This window comes from Rhinichthys klamathensis, unplaced genomic scaffold, assembly GCF_029890125.1.
Source record: "Rhinichthys klamathensis goyatoka isolate OS25496 unplaced genomic scaffold, OSU_Roscu_1.1 h1tg000176l_1, whole genome shotgun sequence".
NCBI lineage: Eukaryota > Metazoa > Chordata > Actinopteri > Cypriniformes > Leuciscidae > Rhinichthys > Rhinichthys klamathensis.
This window is the reverse complement of record NW_026606705.1, coordinates 4,237,501-4,255,000: the sequence shown is the minus strand read 5'-3', so window position 1 is coordinate 4,255,000 and position 17,500 is coordinate 4,237,501. Positions and strand designations below refer to the sequence as shown.

Genomic DNA, 17,500 nt, shown 5'->3' with positions numbered 1-17,500 from the left:
CTAGCGTTTTTTGTAGGTCAAGTTCTCACAAAGCAAAGAGACCGTATTTCCTCTGTGTCGGCAACTTTGCACTGGCTACCGTTTAGTTGTACTTTTAATTAAACCTTTGTGCTTTAAGCCTGGCAAACGGAAATGTTTTCGGCCAGGCAGCAGCAGGAAGGACATGTGTGTGTTGGCTCGTTGGTCTAGGGGTGTGATTCTCGCTTAGGGTGCGAGAGGTCCCGGGTTCAAATCCCGGACGAGCCCGTTCTCAGGCTTTGCTTTTAATCTCTTCAAGCTGACTAGGGCAACTAGGATATTCCCGGGAAATTGGGGATAAAAGGAGTCAGAGCGGGGCCGGTTAGCTCAGTTGGTTAGAGCGTGGTGCTAATAACGCCAAGGTCGTGGGTTCGATCCCCGTACTGGCCACACTTTTGCTCTCTGGGACCCTCAGCTCTGCTCACCTCGAAAGTGACGGCGGTCTCCCAGAAATCCCTGCTGGACAAACCATTTGCCAGCTCGAAATAGCTCAGTTGGGAGAGCGTTAGACTGAAGATCTAAAGGTCCCTGGTTCGATCCCGGGTTTCGGCAGAGCAACCTGGTTCCTGTGTTTTTGGTCGAGGGTCTCCAGTGAGCAAACGTCATCTCCTGTTAACCTGATTCCACCTAGCCTCATCACTATCTGCCTCTCAGACGGCCAGAGACCAGTGTGTGGTGGTTCCATGGTGTAATGGTTAGCACTCTGGGCTTTGAATCCAGCGATCCGAGTTCAAATCTCGGTGGAACCATTTTAGCTTGTTTTGCGGAAGGGCGGGAAAAAACAGAGCTGATGCGCAACTGCTGATGTGGCGGTGAAACTGGCACTCTAAAAGCCAGTCGAGATCGGGGAAACATGGGCTTAAAAAGAAAAGGCTTCACGTGCTCTTTGCTGTCGCGCTTCTGGGCTGAATGACTAAACACCTCTGCTGCTCGGTGGGAAAAGGCTACCCATGCCAAGGTTCCATGGTGTAATGGTTAGCACTCTGGACTCTGAATCCAGCGATCCAAGTTCAAATCTCGGTGGGACCTGCTTTTGCCAGGAATGTGCGCAGGACCTCGTCCGAAAAAAACTTTTCTGATTCCACCTAGCCTCATCGCTATCTGCCTCTCAGACGACCAGAGACCAGCGTGTGGTGGTTCCATGGTGCAATGGTTAGCACTCTGGGCTTTGAATCCAGCGATCCAAGTTCAAATCTCGGTGGAAACTTTTTAACTTGTTTTGCGGAAGGGCGGGAAAAAACAGAGCTGATGCGCAACTGCTGATGTGGCGGTGAAACTGAACATCCCTTTGAAGTGAGCGTAAAAGGGCAGTACACCGCGTGGAGAATGCGGGCATCGATCCCGCTACCTCTCGCATGCTAAGCGAGCGCTCTACCATTTGAGCTAATTCCCCTCGACGATGTGGTGAGAAGGTGTCCATCCCACAGCATGTGTGAAAGTGCTGCAGCGTGGTTTCCAATGCCCACAAAGCAAAGAGACCGTATTTCCTCTGTGTCGGCAACTTTGCACTGGCTACCGTTTAGTTGTACATTTAATTAAACCTTTGTGCTTTAAGCCTTGCAAACGGAAATGTTTGCGGCCAGGCAGCAGCAGGAAGGATGTGTGTGTGTTGGCTCGTTGGTCTAGGGGTATGATTGCTCAGTTGCCTCGTGTGCAAAGAAGACAGCGGGTGTTATGTGAGAGTTTACATCAGCTCAAGTTTGCTCTGGCGCGTGCATGGAATGTTCATGTTTTGTTCCGGGTGGTGGAGGCCTGTGTTCCAGAGAGGTCCTGCTCAAAACTCCTTTTAAAACACCATCGAGCATCTGCAATAGCTTCCGACTTTGATCGAATGTGGATTTTGTTCTCATAAGGAGGGCACCAGTAACTTGAAACCCAGCAGGCATCAGGTCAATCGATTTGGCATACGCCCATATGTACTAGCGTTTTTTGTAGGTCAAGTTCCGGTTTGACAGACCCGAAACGGAACTTTAGCTCCGGGTTATGATTGTGCATATTACTGGCCTGCTCTACTGGGTGAAATTGTATCCCCCAACAACATATATGGCTTAAACAAACAAAGTACACTCTGAGCCTGGCTCTAGGCTTAACCCTGACTTTACCCGCGAGACGCTATGCCAAGCCTGTGCGAAATGTGAGGCTCCGGATGACGGGCGCAATTTAGGCACGGATAAAAACCGCGACCAGCCCCAAGCAGCTCACAGCGGCTGCCCGGCTAGCTCAGTCGGTAGAGCATGAGACTCTTAATCTCAGGGTCGTGGGTTCGAGCCCCACGTTGGGCGTATCTATTAGCGTATCTACTCTGAATCCAGCGATCCGAGTTCAAATCTCGGCGGGACCTGCTTCTGCCAAGTTTGCTGTGGCGCGTGCATGGAATGTTCATGTTTTGTTCCGGGTGGTGGAGGCCTGTGGTCCTGCTCAAAACTCCTTTTAAAACACCATCGAGCATCTGCAATAGCTTCCGACTTTGATCGAATGTGGATTTTGTTCTCATAAGGAGGGCACCAGTAACTTGAAACCCAGCAGGCATCAGGTCAATCGATTTGGCATACGCCCATATGTACTAGCGTTTTTTGTAGGTCAAGTTCCGGTTTGACAGACCCGAAACGGAACTTTAGCTCCGGGTTATGATTGTGCATATTACTGGCCTGCTCTACTGGGTGAAATTGTATCCCCCAACAACATATATGGCTTAAACAAACAAAGTACACTCTGAGCCTGGCTCTAGGCTTAACCCTGACTTTACCCGCGAGACGCTATGCCAAGCCTGTGCGAAATGTGAGGCTCCGGATGACGGGCGCAATTTAGGCACGGATAAAAACCGCGACCAGCCCCAAGCAGCTCACAGCGGCTGCCCGGCTAGCTCAGTCGGTAGAGCATGAGACTCTTAATCTCAGGGTCGTGGGTTCGAGCCCCACGTTGGGCGTATCTATTAGCGTATCTACTCTGAATCCAGCGATCCGAGTTCAAATCTCGGCGGGACCTGCTTCTGCCAAGTTTGCTGTGGCGCGTGCATGGAATGTTCATGTTTTGTTCCGGGTGGTGGAGGCCTGTGGTCCTGCTCAAAACTCCTTTTAAAACACCATCGAGCATCTGCAATAGCTTCCGACTTTGATCGAATGTGGATTTTGTTCTCATAAGGAGGGCACCAGTAACTTGTAACCTATCAGGCATCAGGTCAATCGATTTGGCATACGCCCATATGTACTAGCGTTTTTTGTAGGTCAAGTTCTCACAAAGCAAAGAGACCGTATTTCCTCTGTGTCGGCAACTTTGCACTGGCTACCGTTTAGTTGTACTTTTAATTAAACCTTTGTGCTTTAAGCCTGGCAAACGGAAATGTTTTTGGCCAGGCAGCAGCAGGAAGGACATGTGTGTGTTGGCTCGTTGGTCTAGGGGTATGATTCTCGCTTAGGGTGCGAGAGGTCCGGGGTTCAAATCCCGGACGAGCCCGTTCTCAGGCTTTGCTTTTAATCTCTTTAAGCTGACTAGGGCAACTAGGATATTCCTGGGAAATTGGGGATAAAAGGAGTCAGAGCGGGGCCGGTTAGCTCAGTTGGTTAGAGCGTGGTGCTAATAAAGCCAAGGTCGTGGGTTCGATCCCCGTACTGGCCACACTTTTGCTCTCTGGGACCCTCAGCTCTGCTCACCTCGAAAGTGACGGGCGGTCTCCCAGAAATCCCTGCTGGACAAACCATTTGCCAGTAGACCTGGCCGAAATAGCTCAGTTGGGAGAGCGTTAGACTGAAGATCTAAAGGTCCCTGGTTCGATCCCGGGTTTCGGCAGAGCAACCTGGTTCCTGTGTTTTTGGTCGAGGGTCTCCAGTGAGCAAACGTCATCTCCTGTTAACCTGATTCCACCTAGCCTCATCACTATCTGCCTCTCAGACGGCCAGAGACCAGCGTGTGGTGGTTCCATGGTGTAATTCCCCTCGACGATGTGGTGAGAAGGTGTCCATCCCACAGCATGTGTGAAAGTGCTGCAGCGTGGTTTCCAATGCCCACAAAGCAAAGAGACCGTATTTCCTCTGTGTCGGCAACTTTGCACTGGCTACCGTTTAGTTGTACATTTAATTAAACCTTTGTGCTTTAAGCCTTGCAAACGGAAATGTTTGCGGCCAGGCAGCAGCAGGAAGGATGTGTGTGTGTTGGCTCGTTGGTCTAGGGGTATGATTGCTCAGTTGCCTCGTGTGCAAAGAAGACAGCGGGTGTTATGTGAGAGTTTACATCAGCTCAAGTTTGCTGTGGCGCGTGCATGGAATGTTCATGTTTTGTTCCGGGTGGTGGAGGCCTGTGTTCCAGAGAGGTCCTGCTCAAAACTCCTTTTAAAACACCATCGAGCATCTGCAATAGCTTCCGACTTTGATCGAATGTGGATTTTGTTCTCATAAGGAGGGCACCAGTAACTTGTAACCTATCAGGCATCAGGTCAATCGATTTGGCATACGCCCATATGTACTAGCGTTTTTTGTAGGTCAAGTTCCGGTTTGACAGACCCGAAACGGAACTTTAGCTCCGGGTTATGATTGTGCATATTACTGGCCTGCTCTACTGGGTGAAATTGTATCCCCCAACAACATATATGGCTTAAACAAACAAAGTACACTCTGAGCCTGGCTCTAGGCTTAACCCTGACTTTACCCGCGAGACGCTATGCCAAGCTTGTGCGAAATGTGAGGCTCCGGATGACGGGCGCAATTTAGGCACGGATAAAAACCGCGACCAGCCCCAAGCAGCTCACAGCGGCTGCCCGGCTAGCTCAGTCGGTAGAGCATGAGACTCTTAATCTCAGGGTCGTGGGTTCGAGCCCCACGTTGGGCGTATCTATTAGCGTATCTACTCTGAATCCAGCGATCCGAGTTCAAATCTCGGCGGGACCTGCTTCTGCCAAGTTTGCTGTGGCGCGTGCATGGAATGTTCATGTTTTGTTCCGGGTGGTGGAGGCCTGTGTTCCAGAGTGGTCCTGCTCAAAACTCCTTTTAAAACACCATCGAGCATCTGCAATAGCTTCCGACTTTGATCGAATGTGGATTTTGTTCTCATAAGGAGGGCACCAGTAACTTGTAACCTATCAGGCATCAGGTCAATCGATTTGGCATACGCCCATATGTACTAGCGTTTTTTGTAGGTCAAGTTCTCACAAAGCAAAGAGACCGTATTTCCTCTGTGTCGGCAACTTTGCACTGGCTACCGTTTAGTTGTACTTTTAATTAAACCTTTGTGCTTTAAGCCTGGCAAACGGAAATGTTTTCGGCCAGGCAGCAGCAGGAAGGACATGTGTGTGTTGGCTCGTTGGTCTAGGGGTATGATTCTCGCTTAGGGTGCGAGAGGTCCCGGGTTCAAATCCCGGACGAGCCCGTTCTCAGGCTTTGCTTTTAATCTCTTCAAGCTGACTAGGGCAACTAGGATATTCCTGGGAAATTGGGGATAAAAGGAGTCAGAGCGGGGCCGGTTAGCTCAGTTGGTTAGAGCGTGGTGCTAATAAAGCCAAGGTCGTGGGTTCGATCCCCGTACTGGCCACACTTTTGCTCTCTGGGACCCTCAGCTCTGCTCACCTCGAAAGTGACGGGCGGTCTCCCAGAAATCCCTGCTGGACAAACCATTTGCCAGTAGACCTGGCCGAAATAGCTCAGTTGGGAGAGCGTTAGACTGAAGATCTAAAGGTCCCTGGTTCGATCCCGGGTTTCGGCAGAGCAACCTGGTTCCTGTGTTTTTGGTCGAGGGTCTCCAGTGAGCAAACGTCATCTCCTGTTAACCTGATTCCACCTAGCCTCATCACTATCTGCCTCTCAGACGGCCAGAGACCAGCGTGTGGTGGTTCCATGGTGTAATTCCCCTCGACGATGTGGTGAGAAGGTGTCCATCCCACAGCATGTGTGAAAGTGCTGCAGCGTGGTTTCCAATGCCCACAAAGCAAAGAGACCGTATTTCCTCTGTGTCGGCAACTTTGCACTGGCTACCGTTTAGTTGTACATTTAATTAAACCTTTGTACTTTAAGCCTTGCAAACGGAAATGTTTGCGGCCAGGCAGCAGCAGGAAGGATGTGTGTGTGTTGGCTCGTTGGTCTAGGGGTATGATTGCTCAGTTGCCTCGTGTGCAAAGAAGACAGCGAGTGTTATGTGAGAGTTTACATCAGCTCAAGTTTGCTGTGGCGCGTGCATGGAATGTTCATGTTTTGTTCCGGGTGGTGGAGGCCTGTGTTCCAGAGAGGTCCTGCTCAAAACTCCTTTTAAAACACCATCGAGCATCTGCAATAGCTTCCGACTTTGATCGAATGTGGATTTTGTTCTCATAAGGAGGGCACCAGTAACTTGTAACCTATCAGGCATCAGGTCAATCGATTTGGCATACGCCCATATGTACTAGCGTTTTTTGTAGGTCAAGTTCCGGTTTGACAGACCCGAAACGGAACTTTAGCTCCGGGTTATGATTGTGCATATTACTGGCCTGCTCTACTGGGTGAAATTGTATCCCCCAACAACATATATGGCTTAAACAAACAAAGTACACTCTGAGCCTGGCTCCAGGCTTAACCCTAACTTTACCCGCGAGACGCTATGCCAAGCCTGTGCGAAATGTGAGGCTCCGGATGACGGGCGCAATTTAGGCACGGATAAAAACCGCGACCAGCCCCAAGCAGCTCACAGCGGCTGCCCGGCTAGCTCAGTCGGTAGAGCATGAGACTCTTAATCTCAGGGTCGTGGGTTCGAGCCCCACGTTGGGCGTATCTATTAGCGTATCTACTCTGAATCCAGCGATCCGAGTTCAAATCTCGGCGGGACCTGCTTCTGCCAAGTTTGCTGTGGCGCGTGCATGGAATGTTCATGTTTTGTTCCGGGTGGTGGAGGCCTGTGTTCCAGAGTGGTCCTGCTCAAAACTCCTTTTAAAACACCATCGAGCATCTGCAATAGCTTCCGACTTTGATCGAATGTGGATTTTGTTCTCATAAGGAGGGCACCAGTAACTTGTAACCTATCAGGCATCAGGTCAATCGATTTGGCATACGCCCATATGTACTAGCATTTTTTTGTAGGTCAAGTTCTCACAAAGCAAAGAGACCGTATTTCCTCTGTGTCGGCAACTTTGCACTGGCTACCGTTTAGTTGTACATTTAATTAAACCTTTGTGCTTTAAGCCTGGCAAACGGAAATGTTTTCGGCCAGGCAGCAGCAGGAAGGACATGTGTGTGTTGGCTCGTTGGTCTAGGGGTATGATTCTCGCTTAGGGTGCGAGAGGTCCCGGGTTCAAATCCCGGACGAGCCCGTTCTCAGGCTTTGCTTTTAATCTCTTCAAGCTGACTAGGGCAACTAGGATATTCCTGGGAAATTGGGGATAAAAGGAGTCAGAGCGGGGCCGGTTAGCTCAGTTGGTTAGAGCGTGGTGCTAATAACGCCAAGGTCGTGGGTTCGATCCCCGTACTGGCCACACTTTTGCTCTCTGGGACCCTCAGCTCTGCTCACCTCGAAAGTGACGGGCGGTCTCCCAGAAATCCCTGCTGGACAAACCATTTGCCAGTAGACCTGGCCGAAATAGCTCAGTTGGGAGAGCGTTAGACTGAAGATCTAAAGGTCCCTGGTTCGATCCCGGGTTTCGGCAGAGCAACCTGGTTCCTGTGTTTTTGGTCGAGGGTCTCCAGTGAGCAAACGTCATATCCTGTTAACCTGATTCCACCTAGCCTCATCACTATCTGCCTCTCAGACGGCCAGAGACCAGCGTGTGGTGGTTCCATGGTGTAATTCCCCTCGACGATGTGGTGAGAAGGTGTCCATCCCACAGCATGTGTGAAAGTGCTGCAGCGTGGTTTCCAATGCCCACAAAGCAAAGAGGCCGTATTTCCTCTGTGTCGGCAACTTTGCACTGGCTACCGTTTAGTTGTACATTTAATTAAACCTTTGTGCTTTAAGCCTTGCAAACGGAAATGTTTGCGGCCAGGCAGCAGCAGGAAGGATGTGTGTGTGTTGGCTCGTTGGTCTAGGGGTATGATTGCTCAGTTGCCTCGTGTGCAAAGAAGACAGCGGGTGTTATGTGAGAGTTTACATCAGCTCAAGTTTGCTGTGGCGCGTGCATGGAATGTTCATGTTTTGTTCCGGGTGGTGGAGGCCTGTGTTCCAGAGAGGTCCTGCTCAAAACTCCTTTTAAAACACCATCGAGCATCTGCAATAGCTTCCGACTTTGATCGAATGTGGATTTTGTTCTCATAAGGAGGGCACCAGTAACTTGTAACCTATCAGGCATCAGGTCAATCGATTTGGCATACGCCCATATGTACTAGCGTTTTTTGTAGGTCAAGTTCTCACAAAGCAAAGAGACCGTATTTCCTCTGTGTCGGCAACTTTGCACTGGCTACCGTTTAGTTGTACTTTTAATTAAACCTTTGTGCTTTAAGCCTGGCAAACGGAAATGTTTTCGGCCAGGCAGCAGCAGGAAGGACATGTGTGTGTTGGCTCGTTGGTCTAGGGGTATGATTCTCGCTTAGGGTGCGAGAGGTCCCGGGTTCAAATCCCGGACGAGCCCGTTCTCAGGCTTTGCTTTTAATCTCTTCAAGCTGACTAGGGCAACTAGGATATTCCTGGGAAATTGGGGATAAAAGGAGTCAGAGCGGGGCCGGTTAGCTCAGTTGGTTAGAGCGTGGTGCTAATAACGCCAAGGTCGTGGGTTCGATCCCCGTACTGGCCACACTTTTGCTCTCTGGGACCCTCAGCTCTGCTCACCTCGAAAGTGACGGGCGGTCTCCCAGAAATCCCTGCTGGACAAACCATTTGCCAGTAGACCTGGCCGAAATAGCTCAGTTGGGAGAGCGTTAGACTGAAGATCTAAAGGTCCCTGGTTCGATCCCGGGTTTCGGCAGAGCAACCTGGTTCCTGTGTTTTTGGTCGAGGGTCTCCAGTGAGCAAACGTCATCTCCTGTTAACCTGATTCCACCTAGCCACATCACTATCTGCCTCTCAGACGGCCAGAGACCAGTGTGTGGTGGTTCCATGGTGTAATGGTTAGCACTCTGGGCTTTGAATCCAGCGATCCGAGTTCAAATCTCGGTGAAACCATTTTAGCTTGTTTTGCGGAAGGGCGGGAAAAAACAGAGCTGATGCGCAACTGCTGATGTGGCGGTGAAACTGGCACTCTAAAAGCCAGTCGAGATCGGGGAAACATGGGCTTAAAAAGAAAAGGCTTCACGTGCTCTTTGCTATCGCGCTTCTGGGCTGAATGACTAAACACCTCTGCTGCTCGGTGGGAAAAGGCTACCCACGCCAAGGTTCCATGGTGTAATGGTTAGCACTCTGGACTCTGAATCCAGCGATCCGAGTTCAAATCTCGGTGGGACCTGCTTTTGCCAGGAATGTGCGCAGGACCTCGTCCGAAAAAAACTTTTCTGATTCCACCTAGCCTCATCGCTATCTGCCTCTCAGACGACCAGAGACCAGCGTGTGGTGGTTCCATGGTGCAATGGTTATCACTCTGGGCTTTGAATCCAGCGATCCAAGTTCAAATCTCGGTGGAAACTTTTTAACTTGTTTTGCGGAAGGGCGGGAAAAAACAGAGCTGATGCGCAACTGCTGATGTGGCGGTGAAACTGAACATCCCTTTGAAGTGAGCGTAAAAGGGCAGTACACCGCGTGGAGAATGCGGGCATCGATCCCGCTACCTCTCGCTTGCGCCTGCTGCTTCCTACCGATTGAGCCAAAGTAAGCCCAAAGTAAGCCCACATGAGCCAATCGCGTTTCTCTGCTGTGGCTTACTTTTGACCAATCGCGGGTCTCTCCTGTGGCTTACTTTTGACCAATTGCGTTTCTATCCCATGGCTTACTTTTGACCAATCGTGTTTCTCTTCTGTGACGTACTTTTGACCAATCAGCGGCTGCTATTATTGTCATCTTCGCAACAGGTAAGGCTATTCTTCATTACTGTATAATCGTTTATTATTTATTCATATACAGTGTGTATTTTTGGAAAATTAGACATGCCAATATAGCTAGCTAGCGTGTATATTACAGGTTTACTTCAGTACCTGTGAACCTGTAACTTTTCCCATGATAAAATACAGAAAAGAAAACATGTAGCTACTGTTAAGTTAATTAGCCGGCCGCTAATTAAGCTATATCCTCCTGAGACCAAAAAAAGTTTAGTTAATTTAGTTTTTTGTGTGTGTGTGTGTGTGTCATTACATTGTTTAGAGCATAAGAAAGTTTTTTACAAAAAGGTTTTTTTTTTTTTTTTTTTATAATGTTCATATAGGTTATACTATGTCTTCTGTAGAGGACACTAGGACTCATTTTTTATTATTATTATTTAAAAAGACATGAATAGGCAAAAACAATGTGTTTTTTTTTTAAATCACCAATAATTGTTTAGGTTTCAGGATTTTATATACCAAACTTTGTATGAAGATGATTCCCAACTATGTTATAAAAGATAACAGAATGATTTGATATAGACTTCCATTTTGCTTTATGCAATATGTGTGTAAAATGGCCATAAGCGGGTTTTCCCATTTTATACAATGTATCTATGTATCTAATTTGCATATTAATGTATCCTTGGGGCAACATGTAATGAAAAAAGAAGTGTAATAATGGGAGTTAGTAGTAATTGCCAAGATTTTCATAATAATATCTAATATTTCATAGAATTTCTTTCCATATTGTCACCCAAAATGCCTGATAAACATGATTTAATTCCTGGTGTGTAGCTTGCTAAATTATTGTAACACACTTAACATACAGGTATCTTTTAGATTGACAAAGGTAATAGTCTCTTTCTGATTTTCATTTCAGAAAATGTACGCATACCCCGTTTTTCGTCGCCAGTCAGCAACATCAAACCGTCTCCTCATGGCGCCATCGGCGGAGGCGAAACAACTTGAAAATGTGGTGTCTGGAAGGGCCAAATCGAAGGAGGAGGTGCTGGCAGAGGCAAGTACTTTTGTCTGCACAAACGGTGGAGATCCCAGTGACCAGTTTTTAGTACTGGCTCACTGCAAACTTCAGTTTGGGAAGTACCAGGGTCAGAGATTTAGATGGCTTCTGGAAAACTCTCTGGGGTACGCAGTGTATTTGGTGCTCAGCATTTCCAGTGAGAAAGCGCAGACAACCCCCCTGTCAGAAAATAAACAACTGTTCCTACAGTACACTTCTCATATTAGAGAGATGGCAGAAGAAGTAGAGAAGTATAAGAGGAAGCAGGAAATGCAAGCAGAAGCCCGGGCAACTGGAGACCAGGGCTGCTTGATGGTGGAGTTTGGTGACTTTCAGGGCCGGTCCATGAAGGATGTTTATGAAGACCAGAGCAAAGAGGCCGAAGCCCTCATCAGGTACCTGGTTAAGGCAGATGCCAGGCCCAACACCAACATGGCCATTTTCAAGGCGTATGTCCTGAAAAGACGGGCTTCTGATATGGGCACCAGTGTACATCAGCCTGCACGTCCACCTGCAGCCTCCAGTACCTCTGCACGTCCACCTGCAGCCATCCAAACTGGTTTACAGCAGACCGCCACTGTGAAAGCACTGTTGGCGCGTGGCAAACATATGTCTCCTTCACAGCTGGCAAAAAAAATAATGTCACCAGTAAAACCCTGTGAGTAGGAGTGTAAATATAGAATTTTCCCTACAGCAGTTCTACATGTATTCATTTATCGTCATGGCAAACTTGTCCACTTGTTGTTTCCAGATCCATTACTGCAGTCCACTTTACCTCCTCCGGCAGCAGAACCCCCAGCCAAACATTTGGCCCGAAAGCAGCTTTTCGCCACTGGTAAGTAAGCAACATCTTACATATGTTTGTCTCCATGTATTGATCACAGTAATAGTTTTAACATTTGTGCTCCAGGCACTTCCATTCCCACTGCTGAAGATGATGATGAGGAGCTGGTATTTGCTGCATCACAATGTGAAGCACAGCTAAATACAGGTGTGGCATATGACACAAATGCAAATATTATAAAAATGTTTTGTGGAAACCCACTGAGAATCATTATTTTTGAAAATAAATAAACATTTTTAAATATTTTTTGTTTACAATACAGAATTATGTGACATCATGCCTCAAGCGGGAGGCATTCTTTGAGTGCACTTCTTCCAAACCTTAAGGATGTCCAAAGGTGTCAGTGTATTTATTTGCGTTTCCGAACTTACCTGTTGCTAAACAATCACTGGATAACTTTTTCACACCGCTTGCTCTTCTCACTCACTCAACCTGAGCAGACAGGAGGGTGGAGATTCATTGTTCTAATTATTAGAGGAAAAGTTTTTCTTTATTGTGTCTGTGTGCATGCTTCATGTCTGTGGGCATCATACTTTTTTTACTGAATTCATCACGACTCATTTTCCTTCTTTCATTCCATCTAATCCTCATTCTCAAAGAGCTATATTGATCCAATATTCCTTACATCAATAAAGTGTACACTGTGTTCTTTGCTTCTTGACACTAATACCATTTTCTTCACTGTTATTCATAAATATAATCATAATTATTATTAATACTTGTCCAAAATTACTGCTTCGCCGGCTGTTTGTGGGCTGCATTTATGGCATATTACTATCAAATAACAGTCATCCTTATATTGTTTATGTTACTGTTCACTCAGAGGCCTGTGCCGGTCCGTCTCCATCAGCGGAAACAGCACAGACACCAGCTCTTCCTCATCATCAGCCACCAGCTGAGCTTCCTAGTCACTGGAAAGATCATCTTCCACCTTTCCAGCATGAGTGGATCCGGAACACACTGTTTAAGGCCAACATGCGAAACGGAAAGCCAGAAATAGTGTCCCAGCTGAAGCTTTGGTGGTATCCTCCTCAGCCCCCTTTAATAAACACCCAGCCACCCGCCTCACCTGACCTCTTCTTCTGTCGGCCCATTTTCTTATGGATGCCGCTAAAGATGTGGTTGTTTCCTCTTGTCTGCGTTCGCCCAGACTGTGGTAAGCACAGACTTACAGCAGCAGGACTTTACCGTACCGTGCGCAAGGTCTTAGACATTGATGGGTGGTATGACCTTGCCACTGAGTATCTGGAGTGCAAACGCTGCAAAAAGAAGTATCCAGCTTGGAACGAGGACATCTTAGGACAGCTGGATATGGGCCACCGCAGTCAGTTTCCAGCTTTGCTGACATACAGGTAATTCATAATGACAATCATTCATTATTAGGCGCTTTTATTTGTGTTATTTTTTCCAACCAAAGCATTTGCATGATTATACTGTTGTTTCCTTAGATACTCATGTGACAACCGGGTGGTGAGGATGATGAGGGAGAGGACACTGGGCAACAGTGTGACTCAGCTCTACAAGAAGCTGATGGAACAACACAGTGAGGCATGGACACAGCGTGTCCTGCAGTACCTGACTGCCTGTGAACCATTCACAAGGTCCTCCCTTGTGCAGCCTCCTGTGTTTGCTGAGCCTCCCCTTTTACCTGCCCTTCCTAAACCTAAGTGGCTGTTAGCTGTGTACGCCAGGGATGTTCTGGGGCGACTGGACGAGGTCAAGGCCAAGATAACATCTGTATTTGGCTGTGTTCTCAAGATGGACTCCACAAAAAAGGTATCACAGCCCTGTTTATATCCAGAAATTGTCCAGATATGGATATATGTGTGTGTACATAATGAACAGTTATGAGTTTTTATTTTGTTTAAAAAAAAAAATTCTTTTTTTTCTTCAATAGGTCACAAAAAAACTTGCCGGTGCTGCTTCAGGAACAGCTGCCTGGTGCACAAATGTTGGTAACGAACACGGCCAAGTCCTTGTCTCTGTCCTAACAGCCGCCGAGGGACATGCACTGGACCCCATGGCAGCTGGCCTAATGAAACGCTACCGAGAGGCAGGAGAGGCATCCCCAAAGGTGATGTACGTGGACAGAGATTGCTGCAGTCAGCACGGCCAGTCTCAGGTGAAGGCCATGTTTTCGGAGTGGGATGAGCTTGAAGTGCGCCTGGACATCTGGCATTTCATGCGGCGATTTGCTGCAGGTGTCACAGGTGGCTCATCCGCTCTATGGGATCTTCATGGCACGTCTATCCATGTCCATATTCCAGTGGGATTCAGAGGATGTGGCTGCTCTTCGCCGTGCAAAGGAGGGTGAGCTGGCAGCAAAGAAGACTGGCTACATCTCAGAAAAGGCGGTCAGTGCTCGCATTAACCGGAGGGAGTTGGCACTGCACTGCCGGAGGAGGACCAGGGGGGAGGAGGAGACCACCATATTGATTGGGTCACTGATTGATCAGTTTGACAGTGCGGACGGGAAGGATACTCTGGGAGTTCCACTTCTGAACCATGAACGGATCCAGCAGATATGGAAAGAACAGCGGAAGCATGTACAGTGTATCCAAGACCCAGAGCACTTTCCGCTCTACATAAAGAAGGGGACACTGAAGAAAGGCGGTGTGGAGCTGTGCTGCTACAGGTGTGCTCGAGGCTCTACCTCCTTGGAGTCATTCCACCTCCACCTGAACCGTTTTATTCCAGGTATTACATTCATATGGATTACTAATTTTTCTGTAAAAAAATATAAGCACTGTAACTCCTTCCATTACGTTAAAGTAATGTCACATTAATAAATGTCACACTTTTACAGTTCTTTTCTGATGTCATAAAAGCATTGACAAAGCTGTCTTGCCTCACAAGTCACTAATAACTCTGGTTATAACGACAATAATTTTTTAATGTAATTACATAACTCTATTACATGTAACCAGACATAGCACCTCATGTGTAGTAAATATATTGTACATATGTGACATATAAAACCCTTTTTTATTTATTTAACTTTTAGGAACCAGTGCCAGTGATGCGCATTTTCAGGCCTATCTCCTTGAGGGCTTGATGCGTTGGAATGATGACCGGATGGAAGATGCCATAAAAGGAGCGTCCTCCATCCGGTCATATGGCAGTGCCATGAGAGAGGCTGTGGACCAGCTTAGCCAGACAGTCTTTGGGAAGCCCTGGGATGAGCGCTATCGCCCTCCTGGAGCATATACAGGCAAGACATTCATTAATTTGTTATTTTGTAATACTCTACTAAGTATCTATTTAGCCTTAAATGTACTAGACAAAATATTAAGAACATATTTTTTCCCTTTTATTCTTGTAGGTGAATTGCTAGGAATAGAGTACCTTTACAGCCAGACTGGCAAAACATTGACTCCAGTGCTCCAGAACCCAGAGGATGAAGACAGGCTGGTGGAGGAAATTGATGACCAAGACCTGCAAGATGAGGGGTTTGAGGAAGAGATCACGGAGGACATCACAGTTCCAGTGCTGTACGAGAATGACCCCTGCCATGATCTCGCAAACAGCCCCTCATCTTTGCCTCAGCGTCAGTCCCCAGCATCACTGGCTGATGTATCAATGGCTGACGTGTCACTGGCTGAGCCATCCACATCAACTAGAGAAGGACAGCAACTTGCCCCTGCCCCTTCAGTGTTGTCACAGCCATCTGACACTGGAAGCAGTCTCTCCGACGAGGCTCAGGTAAAACACTTTAAGGGCTTTATTTAATTTCAATCTCGTTTTATTCCACATATATTAACATTAATCTGAATTTACTAGGGATCAGTCATTGGGCCCGATGGCATTGCTGGGTGGGACAAGGTCCAGGATATGGCTGGTTACCTGGTTGGTCTTCGTGAGGCTCCTTACCTCACTGACCTGCAGGTGACAGAGGCCATCCTGCTGTGGACAGCTCTCCATGACATAGACAAACAGCGGGTCAACTATCAGCCTCGACATCAGCCTCAGCTGACACATGGACGCTTTAAGGCACCGAAGCGGTCCGGAGTCACACCAGGTGTGGAGAGTGTAAAATGGTGTCTGATTGGACATCCCGGGGGACCAGCACAGTGGCCCAGCACCAGCCGCTTGGTTGAGGCCATTTGTACAAAGCTGTGTGCTTTACACAAGTCGCCGACCAAGAAGGCTGGAGTTTGCACCCCCAGGTGGTCTAAAATCCTCTCGGATTACCACCACATCCGAGAGCTGGTGCTTAATAATCGCAGGCTGATGGATGAAACAATGATCCAGCTGTTTGAGCTAAACCAGAAGACACTCATTCAGTGGTAAGCAAGGCACATTATTTTCTTCAAATTAACTGAATACCTTTATAAACGTATATATAATACATGTAATTTATTTTCAGGTTTCAACGGCAGCAGAAAAAACAGGAAATGAGTGTCCTTGCTCAGGGACTGACTCCACCTGACCCAATTGCTGTGGCTGATACGCAGCTTCCTCCACCGAGGGAAAAATTGGATGAAGCGGCATCAACCTCACGCCCAAAACATACATTTATCCTTCCGCCAAATCGAGAAGGACAGGCTCCTCTTCTGCGACCAGGTCGACGGCCTGCTGCTGCCACCACCATGGTGTGCCCCATTGCACCTGCCCCCACAGCATCAGGAGTTGTGCAGCCCATTTCAGCACCTGGGTCATTGTCACTAGTCCTTAACCCAGACATGACCGTGTCAATGGTGATTCCACCTTCTGGTGCTTCAACATCCGGTGCAGGCCCAGCTCCACCTGCTCCTGTGTCTGCTGCTCCTGTGTCCCGTTACACCCAGAGGAACAGGCTCCGGCGGGCCCAGGAGACGGAAAGCGGAGTCCATAAGAGGAAGTATGTGCGAGGGGTAACCTTTAACATGTGCAGCAAATGTGGGCAGCCCAAAACCAAAGAGTTTGGCCATAGCCGATATGGAAATGCCACATTTTGCTTGCGTGCCTCAAATGGAAAATCTTTAGATGACTGGTTGGCAGAACAGCGCCAGCAAAATACAAGCCAAACTCCACCTCCTCAATAAACAATTTGCTTTTTTCCTGTATATATTTTGTATATATTACTGTACATGGTTCCACCCAGTCTTTCATATTGTCCTATATATATATATATATATATGTGTATATATGTGTGTTTGTGTCTGTGTACTCATTTCAGTATTTGTGTGTATTCATTTTAATATTTGTTTTTTTACATTTAAAGTGTCATTTAAATATTTGTGTATTCATTTTAATAAAACATTTGAAGTGTCATTTAAATATTTGTGTGTATTCATTTTAATAAAACATTTAAAGTGTCTTAAAATAATCTGATAAATCATATCAATCAAATCATATCCCTCACAAAAAACACATATTTGAAGAAACATTTTTATTCATTTTATTAAATCATAAACAACATGTAATATGCAATATTTTTTTTAAATAATATACACAAAAAAAAACATTTAATAAAACATTTGAAGTGTCTTAAAACAAATCTGATAAATCATGTGAATCAAATCATATCCCTCCATTTTTATTCATTTTATTAAATAATCAACAACATGTAATATGCAATATTTAAAAATAATAATAATACACACAAAAAAATATAAATCAATATAATGATGTCATAGATAAATGAAGACGCAGGCGCAGTTGATCGCACGCAGAACACGGGTTCGAATCCAGTCCGCGGGGGGTGACTTGTTTCACATGTGACTAAAACTCCTTCATAACGCA

At 47.0% G+C, this 17,500-nt stretch overlaps 18 non-coding genes across 18 annotated transcripts; 17 read left to right on the top strand and 1 right to left on the bottom strand.

The window, feature by feature from the left end:
- The first annotated feature begins 334 nt into the window (after nt 1-334).
- Nucleotides 335-408, top strand: trnai-aau (transfer RNA isoleucine (anticodon AAU)). Its single transcript has one exon. It is a non-coding gene; the product is annotated as a tRNA-Ile (tRNA).
- An 88-nt stretch (nt 409-496) lies between these two features.
- Nucleotides 497-570, top strand: trnaf-gaa (transfer RNA phenylalanine (anticodon GAA)). The gene has a single exon. It is a non-coding gene; the product is annotated as a tRNA-Phe (tRNA).
- Nucleotides 571-695: 125 nt separating this feature from the next.
- Nucleotides 696-767, top strand: trnaq-uug (transfer RNA glutamine (anticodon UUG)). The gene has a single exon. It is a non-coding gene; the product is annotated as a tRNA-Gln (tRNA).
- Nucleotides 768-975: 208 nt separating this feature from the next.
- On the top strand, nt 976-1,047 carry trnaq-cug (transfer RNA glutamine (anticodon CUG)). The gene has a single exon. It is a non-coding gene; the product is annotated as a tRNA-Gln (tRNA).
- A 291-nt stretch (nt 1,048-1,338) lies between these two features.
- On the bottom strand, nt 1,339-1,411 carry trnaa-agc (transfer RNA alanine (anticodon AGC)). Its single transcript has one exon. It is a non-coding gene; the product is annotated as a tRNA-Ala (tRNA).
- A 2,148-nt stretch (nt 1,412-3,559) lies between these two features.
- Nucleotides 3,560-3,633, top strand: trnai-aau (transfer RNA isoleucine (anticodon AAU)). The gene has a single exon. It is a non-coding gene; the product is annotated as a tRNA-Ile (tRNA).
- Nucleotides 3,634-3,731: 98 nt separating this feature from the next.
- On the top strand, nt 3,732-3,804 carry trnaf-gaa (transfer RNA phenylalanine (anticodon GAA)). The gene has a single exon. It is a non-coding gene; the product is annotated as a tRNA-Phe (tRNA).
- Nucleotides 3,805-5,304: 1,500 nt separating this feature from the next.
- On the top strand, nt 5,305-5,376 carry trnap-agg (transfer RNA proline (anticodon AGG)). Its single transcript has one exon. It is a non-coding gene; the product is annotated as a tRNA-Pro (tRNA).
- Nucleotides 5,377-5,464: 88 nt separating this feature from the next.
- trnai-aau (transfer RNA isoleucine (anticodon AAU)) lies at nt 5,465-5,538 on the top strand. Its single transcript has one exon. It is a non-coding gene; the product is annotated as a tRNA-Ile (tRNA).
- A 98-nt stretch (nt 5,539-5,636) lies between these two features.
- trnaf-gaa (transfer RNA phenylalanine (anticodon GAA)) lies at nt 5,637-5,709 on the top strand. Its single transcript has one exon. It is a non-coding gene; the product is annotated as a tRNA-Phe (tRNA).
- A 1,501-nt stretch (nt 5,710-7,210) lies between these two features.
- On the top strand, nt 7,211-7,282 carry trnap-agg (transfer RNA proline (anticodon AGG)). Its single transcript has one exon. It is a non-coding gene; the product is annotated as a tRNA-Pro (tRNA).
- An 88-nt stretch (nt 7,283-7,370) lies between these two features.
- trnai-aau (transfer RNA isoleucine (anticodon AAU)) lies at nt 7,371-7,444 on the top strand. The gene has a single exon. It is a non-coding gene; the product is annotated as a tRNA-Ile (tRNA).
- A 98-nt stretch (nt 7,445-7,542) lies between these two features.
- Nucleotides 7,543-7,615, top strand: trnaf-gaa (transfer RNA phenylalanine (anticodon GAA)). Its single transcript has one exon. It is a non-coding gene; the product is annotated as a tRNA-Phe (tRNA).
- An 846-nt stretch (nt 7,616-8,461) lies between these two features.
- Nucleotides 8,462-8,533, top strand: trnap-agg (transfer RNA proline (anticodon AGG)). Its single transcript has one exon. It is a non-coding gene; the product is annotated as a tRNA-Pro (tRNA).
- Nucleotides 8,534-8,621: 88 nt separating this feature from the next.
- On the top strand, nt 8,622-8,695 carry trnai-aau (transfer RNA isoleucine (anticodon AAU)). The gene has a single exon. It is a non-coding gene; the product is annotated as a tRNA-Ile (tRNA).
- Nucleotides 8,696-8,793: 98 nt separating this feature from the next.
- Nucleotides 8,794-8,866, top strand: trnaf-gaa (transfer RNA phenylalanine (anticodon GAA)). Its single transcript has one exon. It is a non-coding gene; the product is annotated as a tRNA-Phe (tRNA).
- A 125-nt stretch (nt 8,867-8,991) lies between these two features.
- trnaq-uug (transfer RNA glutamine (anticodon UUG)) lies at nt 8,992-9,063 on the top strand. The gene has a single exon. It is a non-coding gene; the product is annotated as a tRNA-Gln (tRNA).
- A 208-nt stretch (nt 9,064-9,271) lies between these two features.
- On the top strand, nt 9,272-9,343 carry trnaq-cug (transfer RNA glutamine (anticodon CUG)). Its single transcript has one exon. It is a non-coding gene; the product is annotated as a tRNA-Gln (tRNA).
- Nucleotides 9,344-17,500: the final 8,157 nt, after the last annotated feature.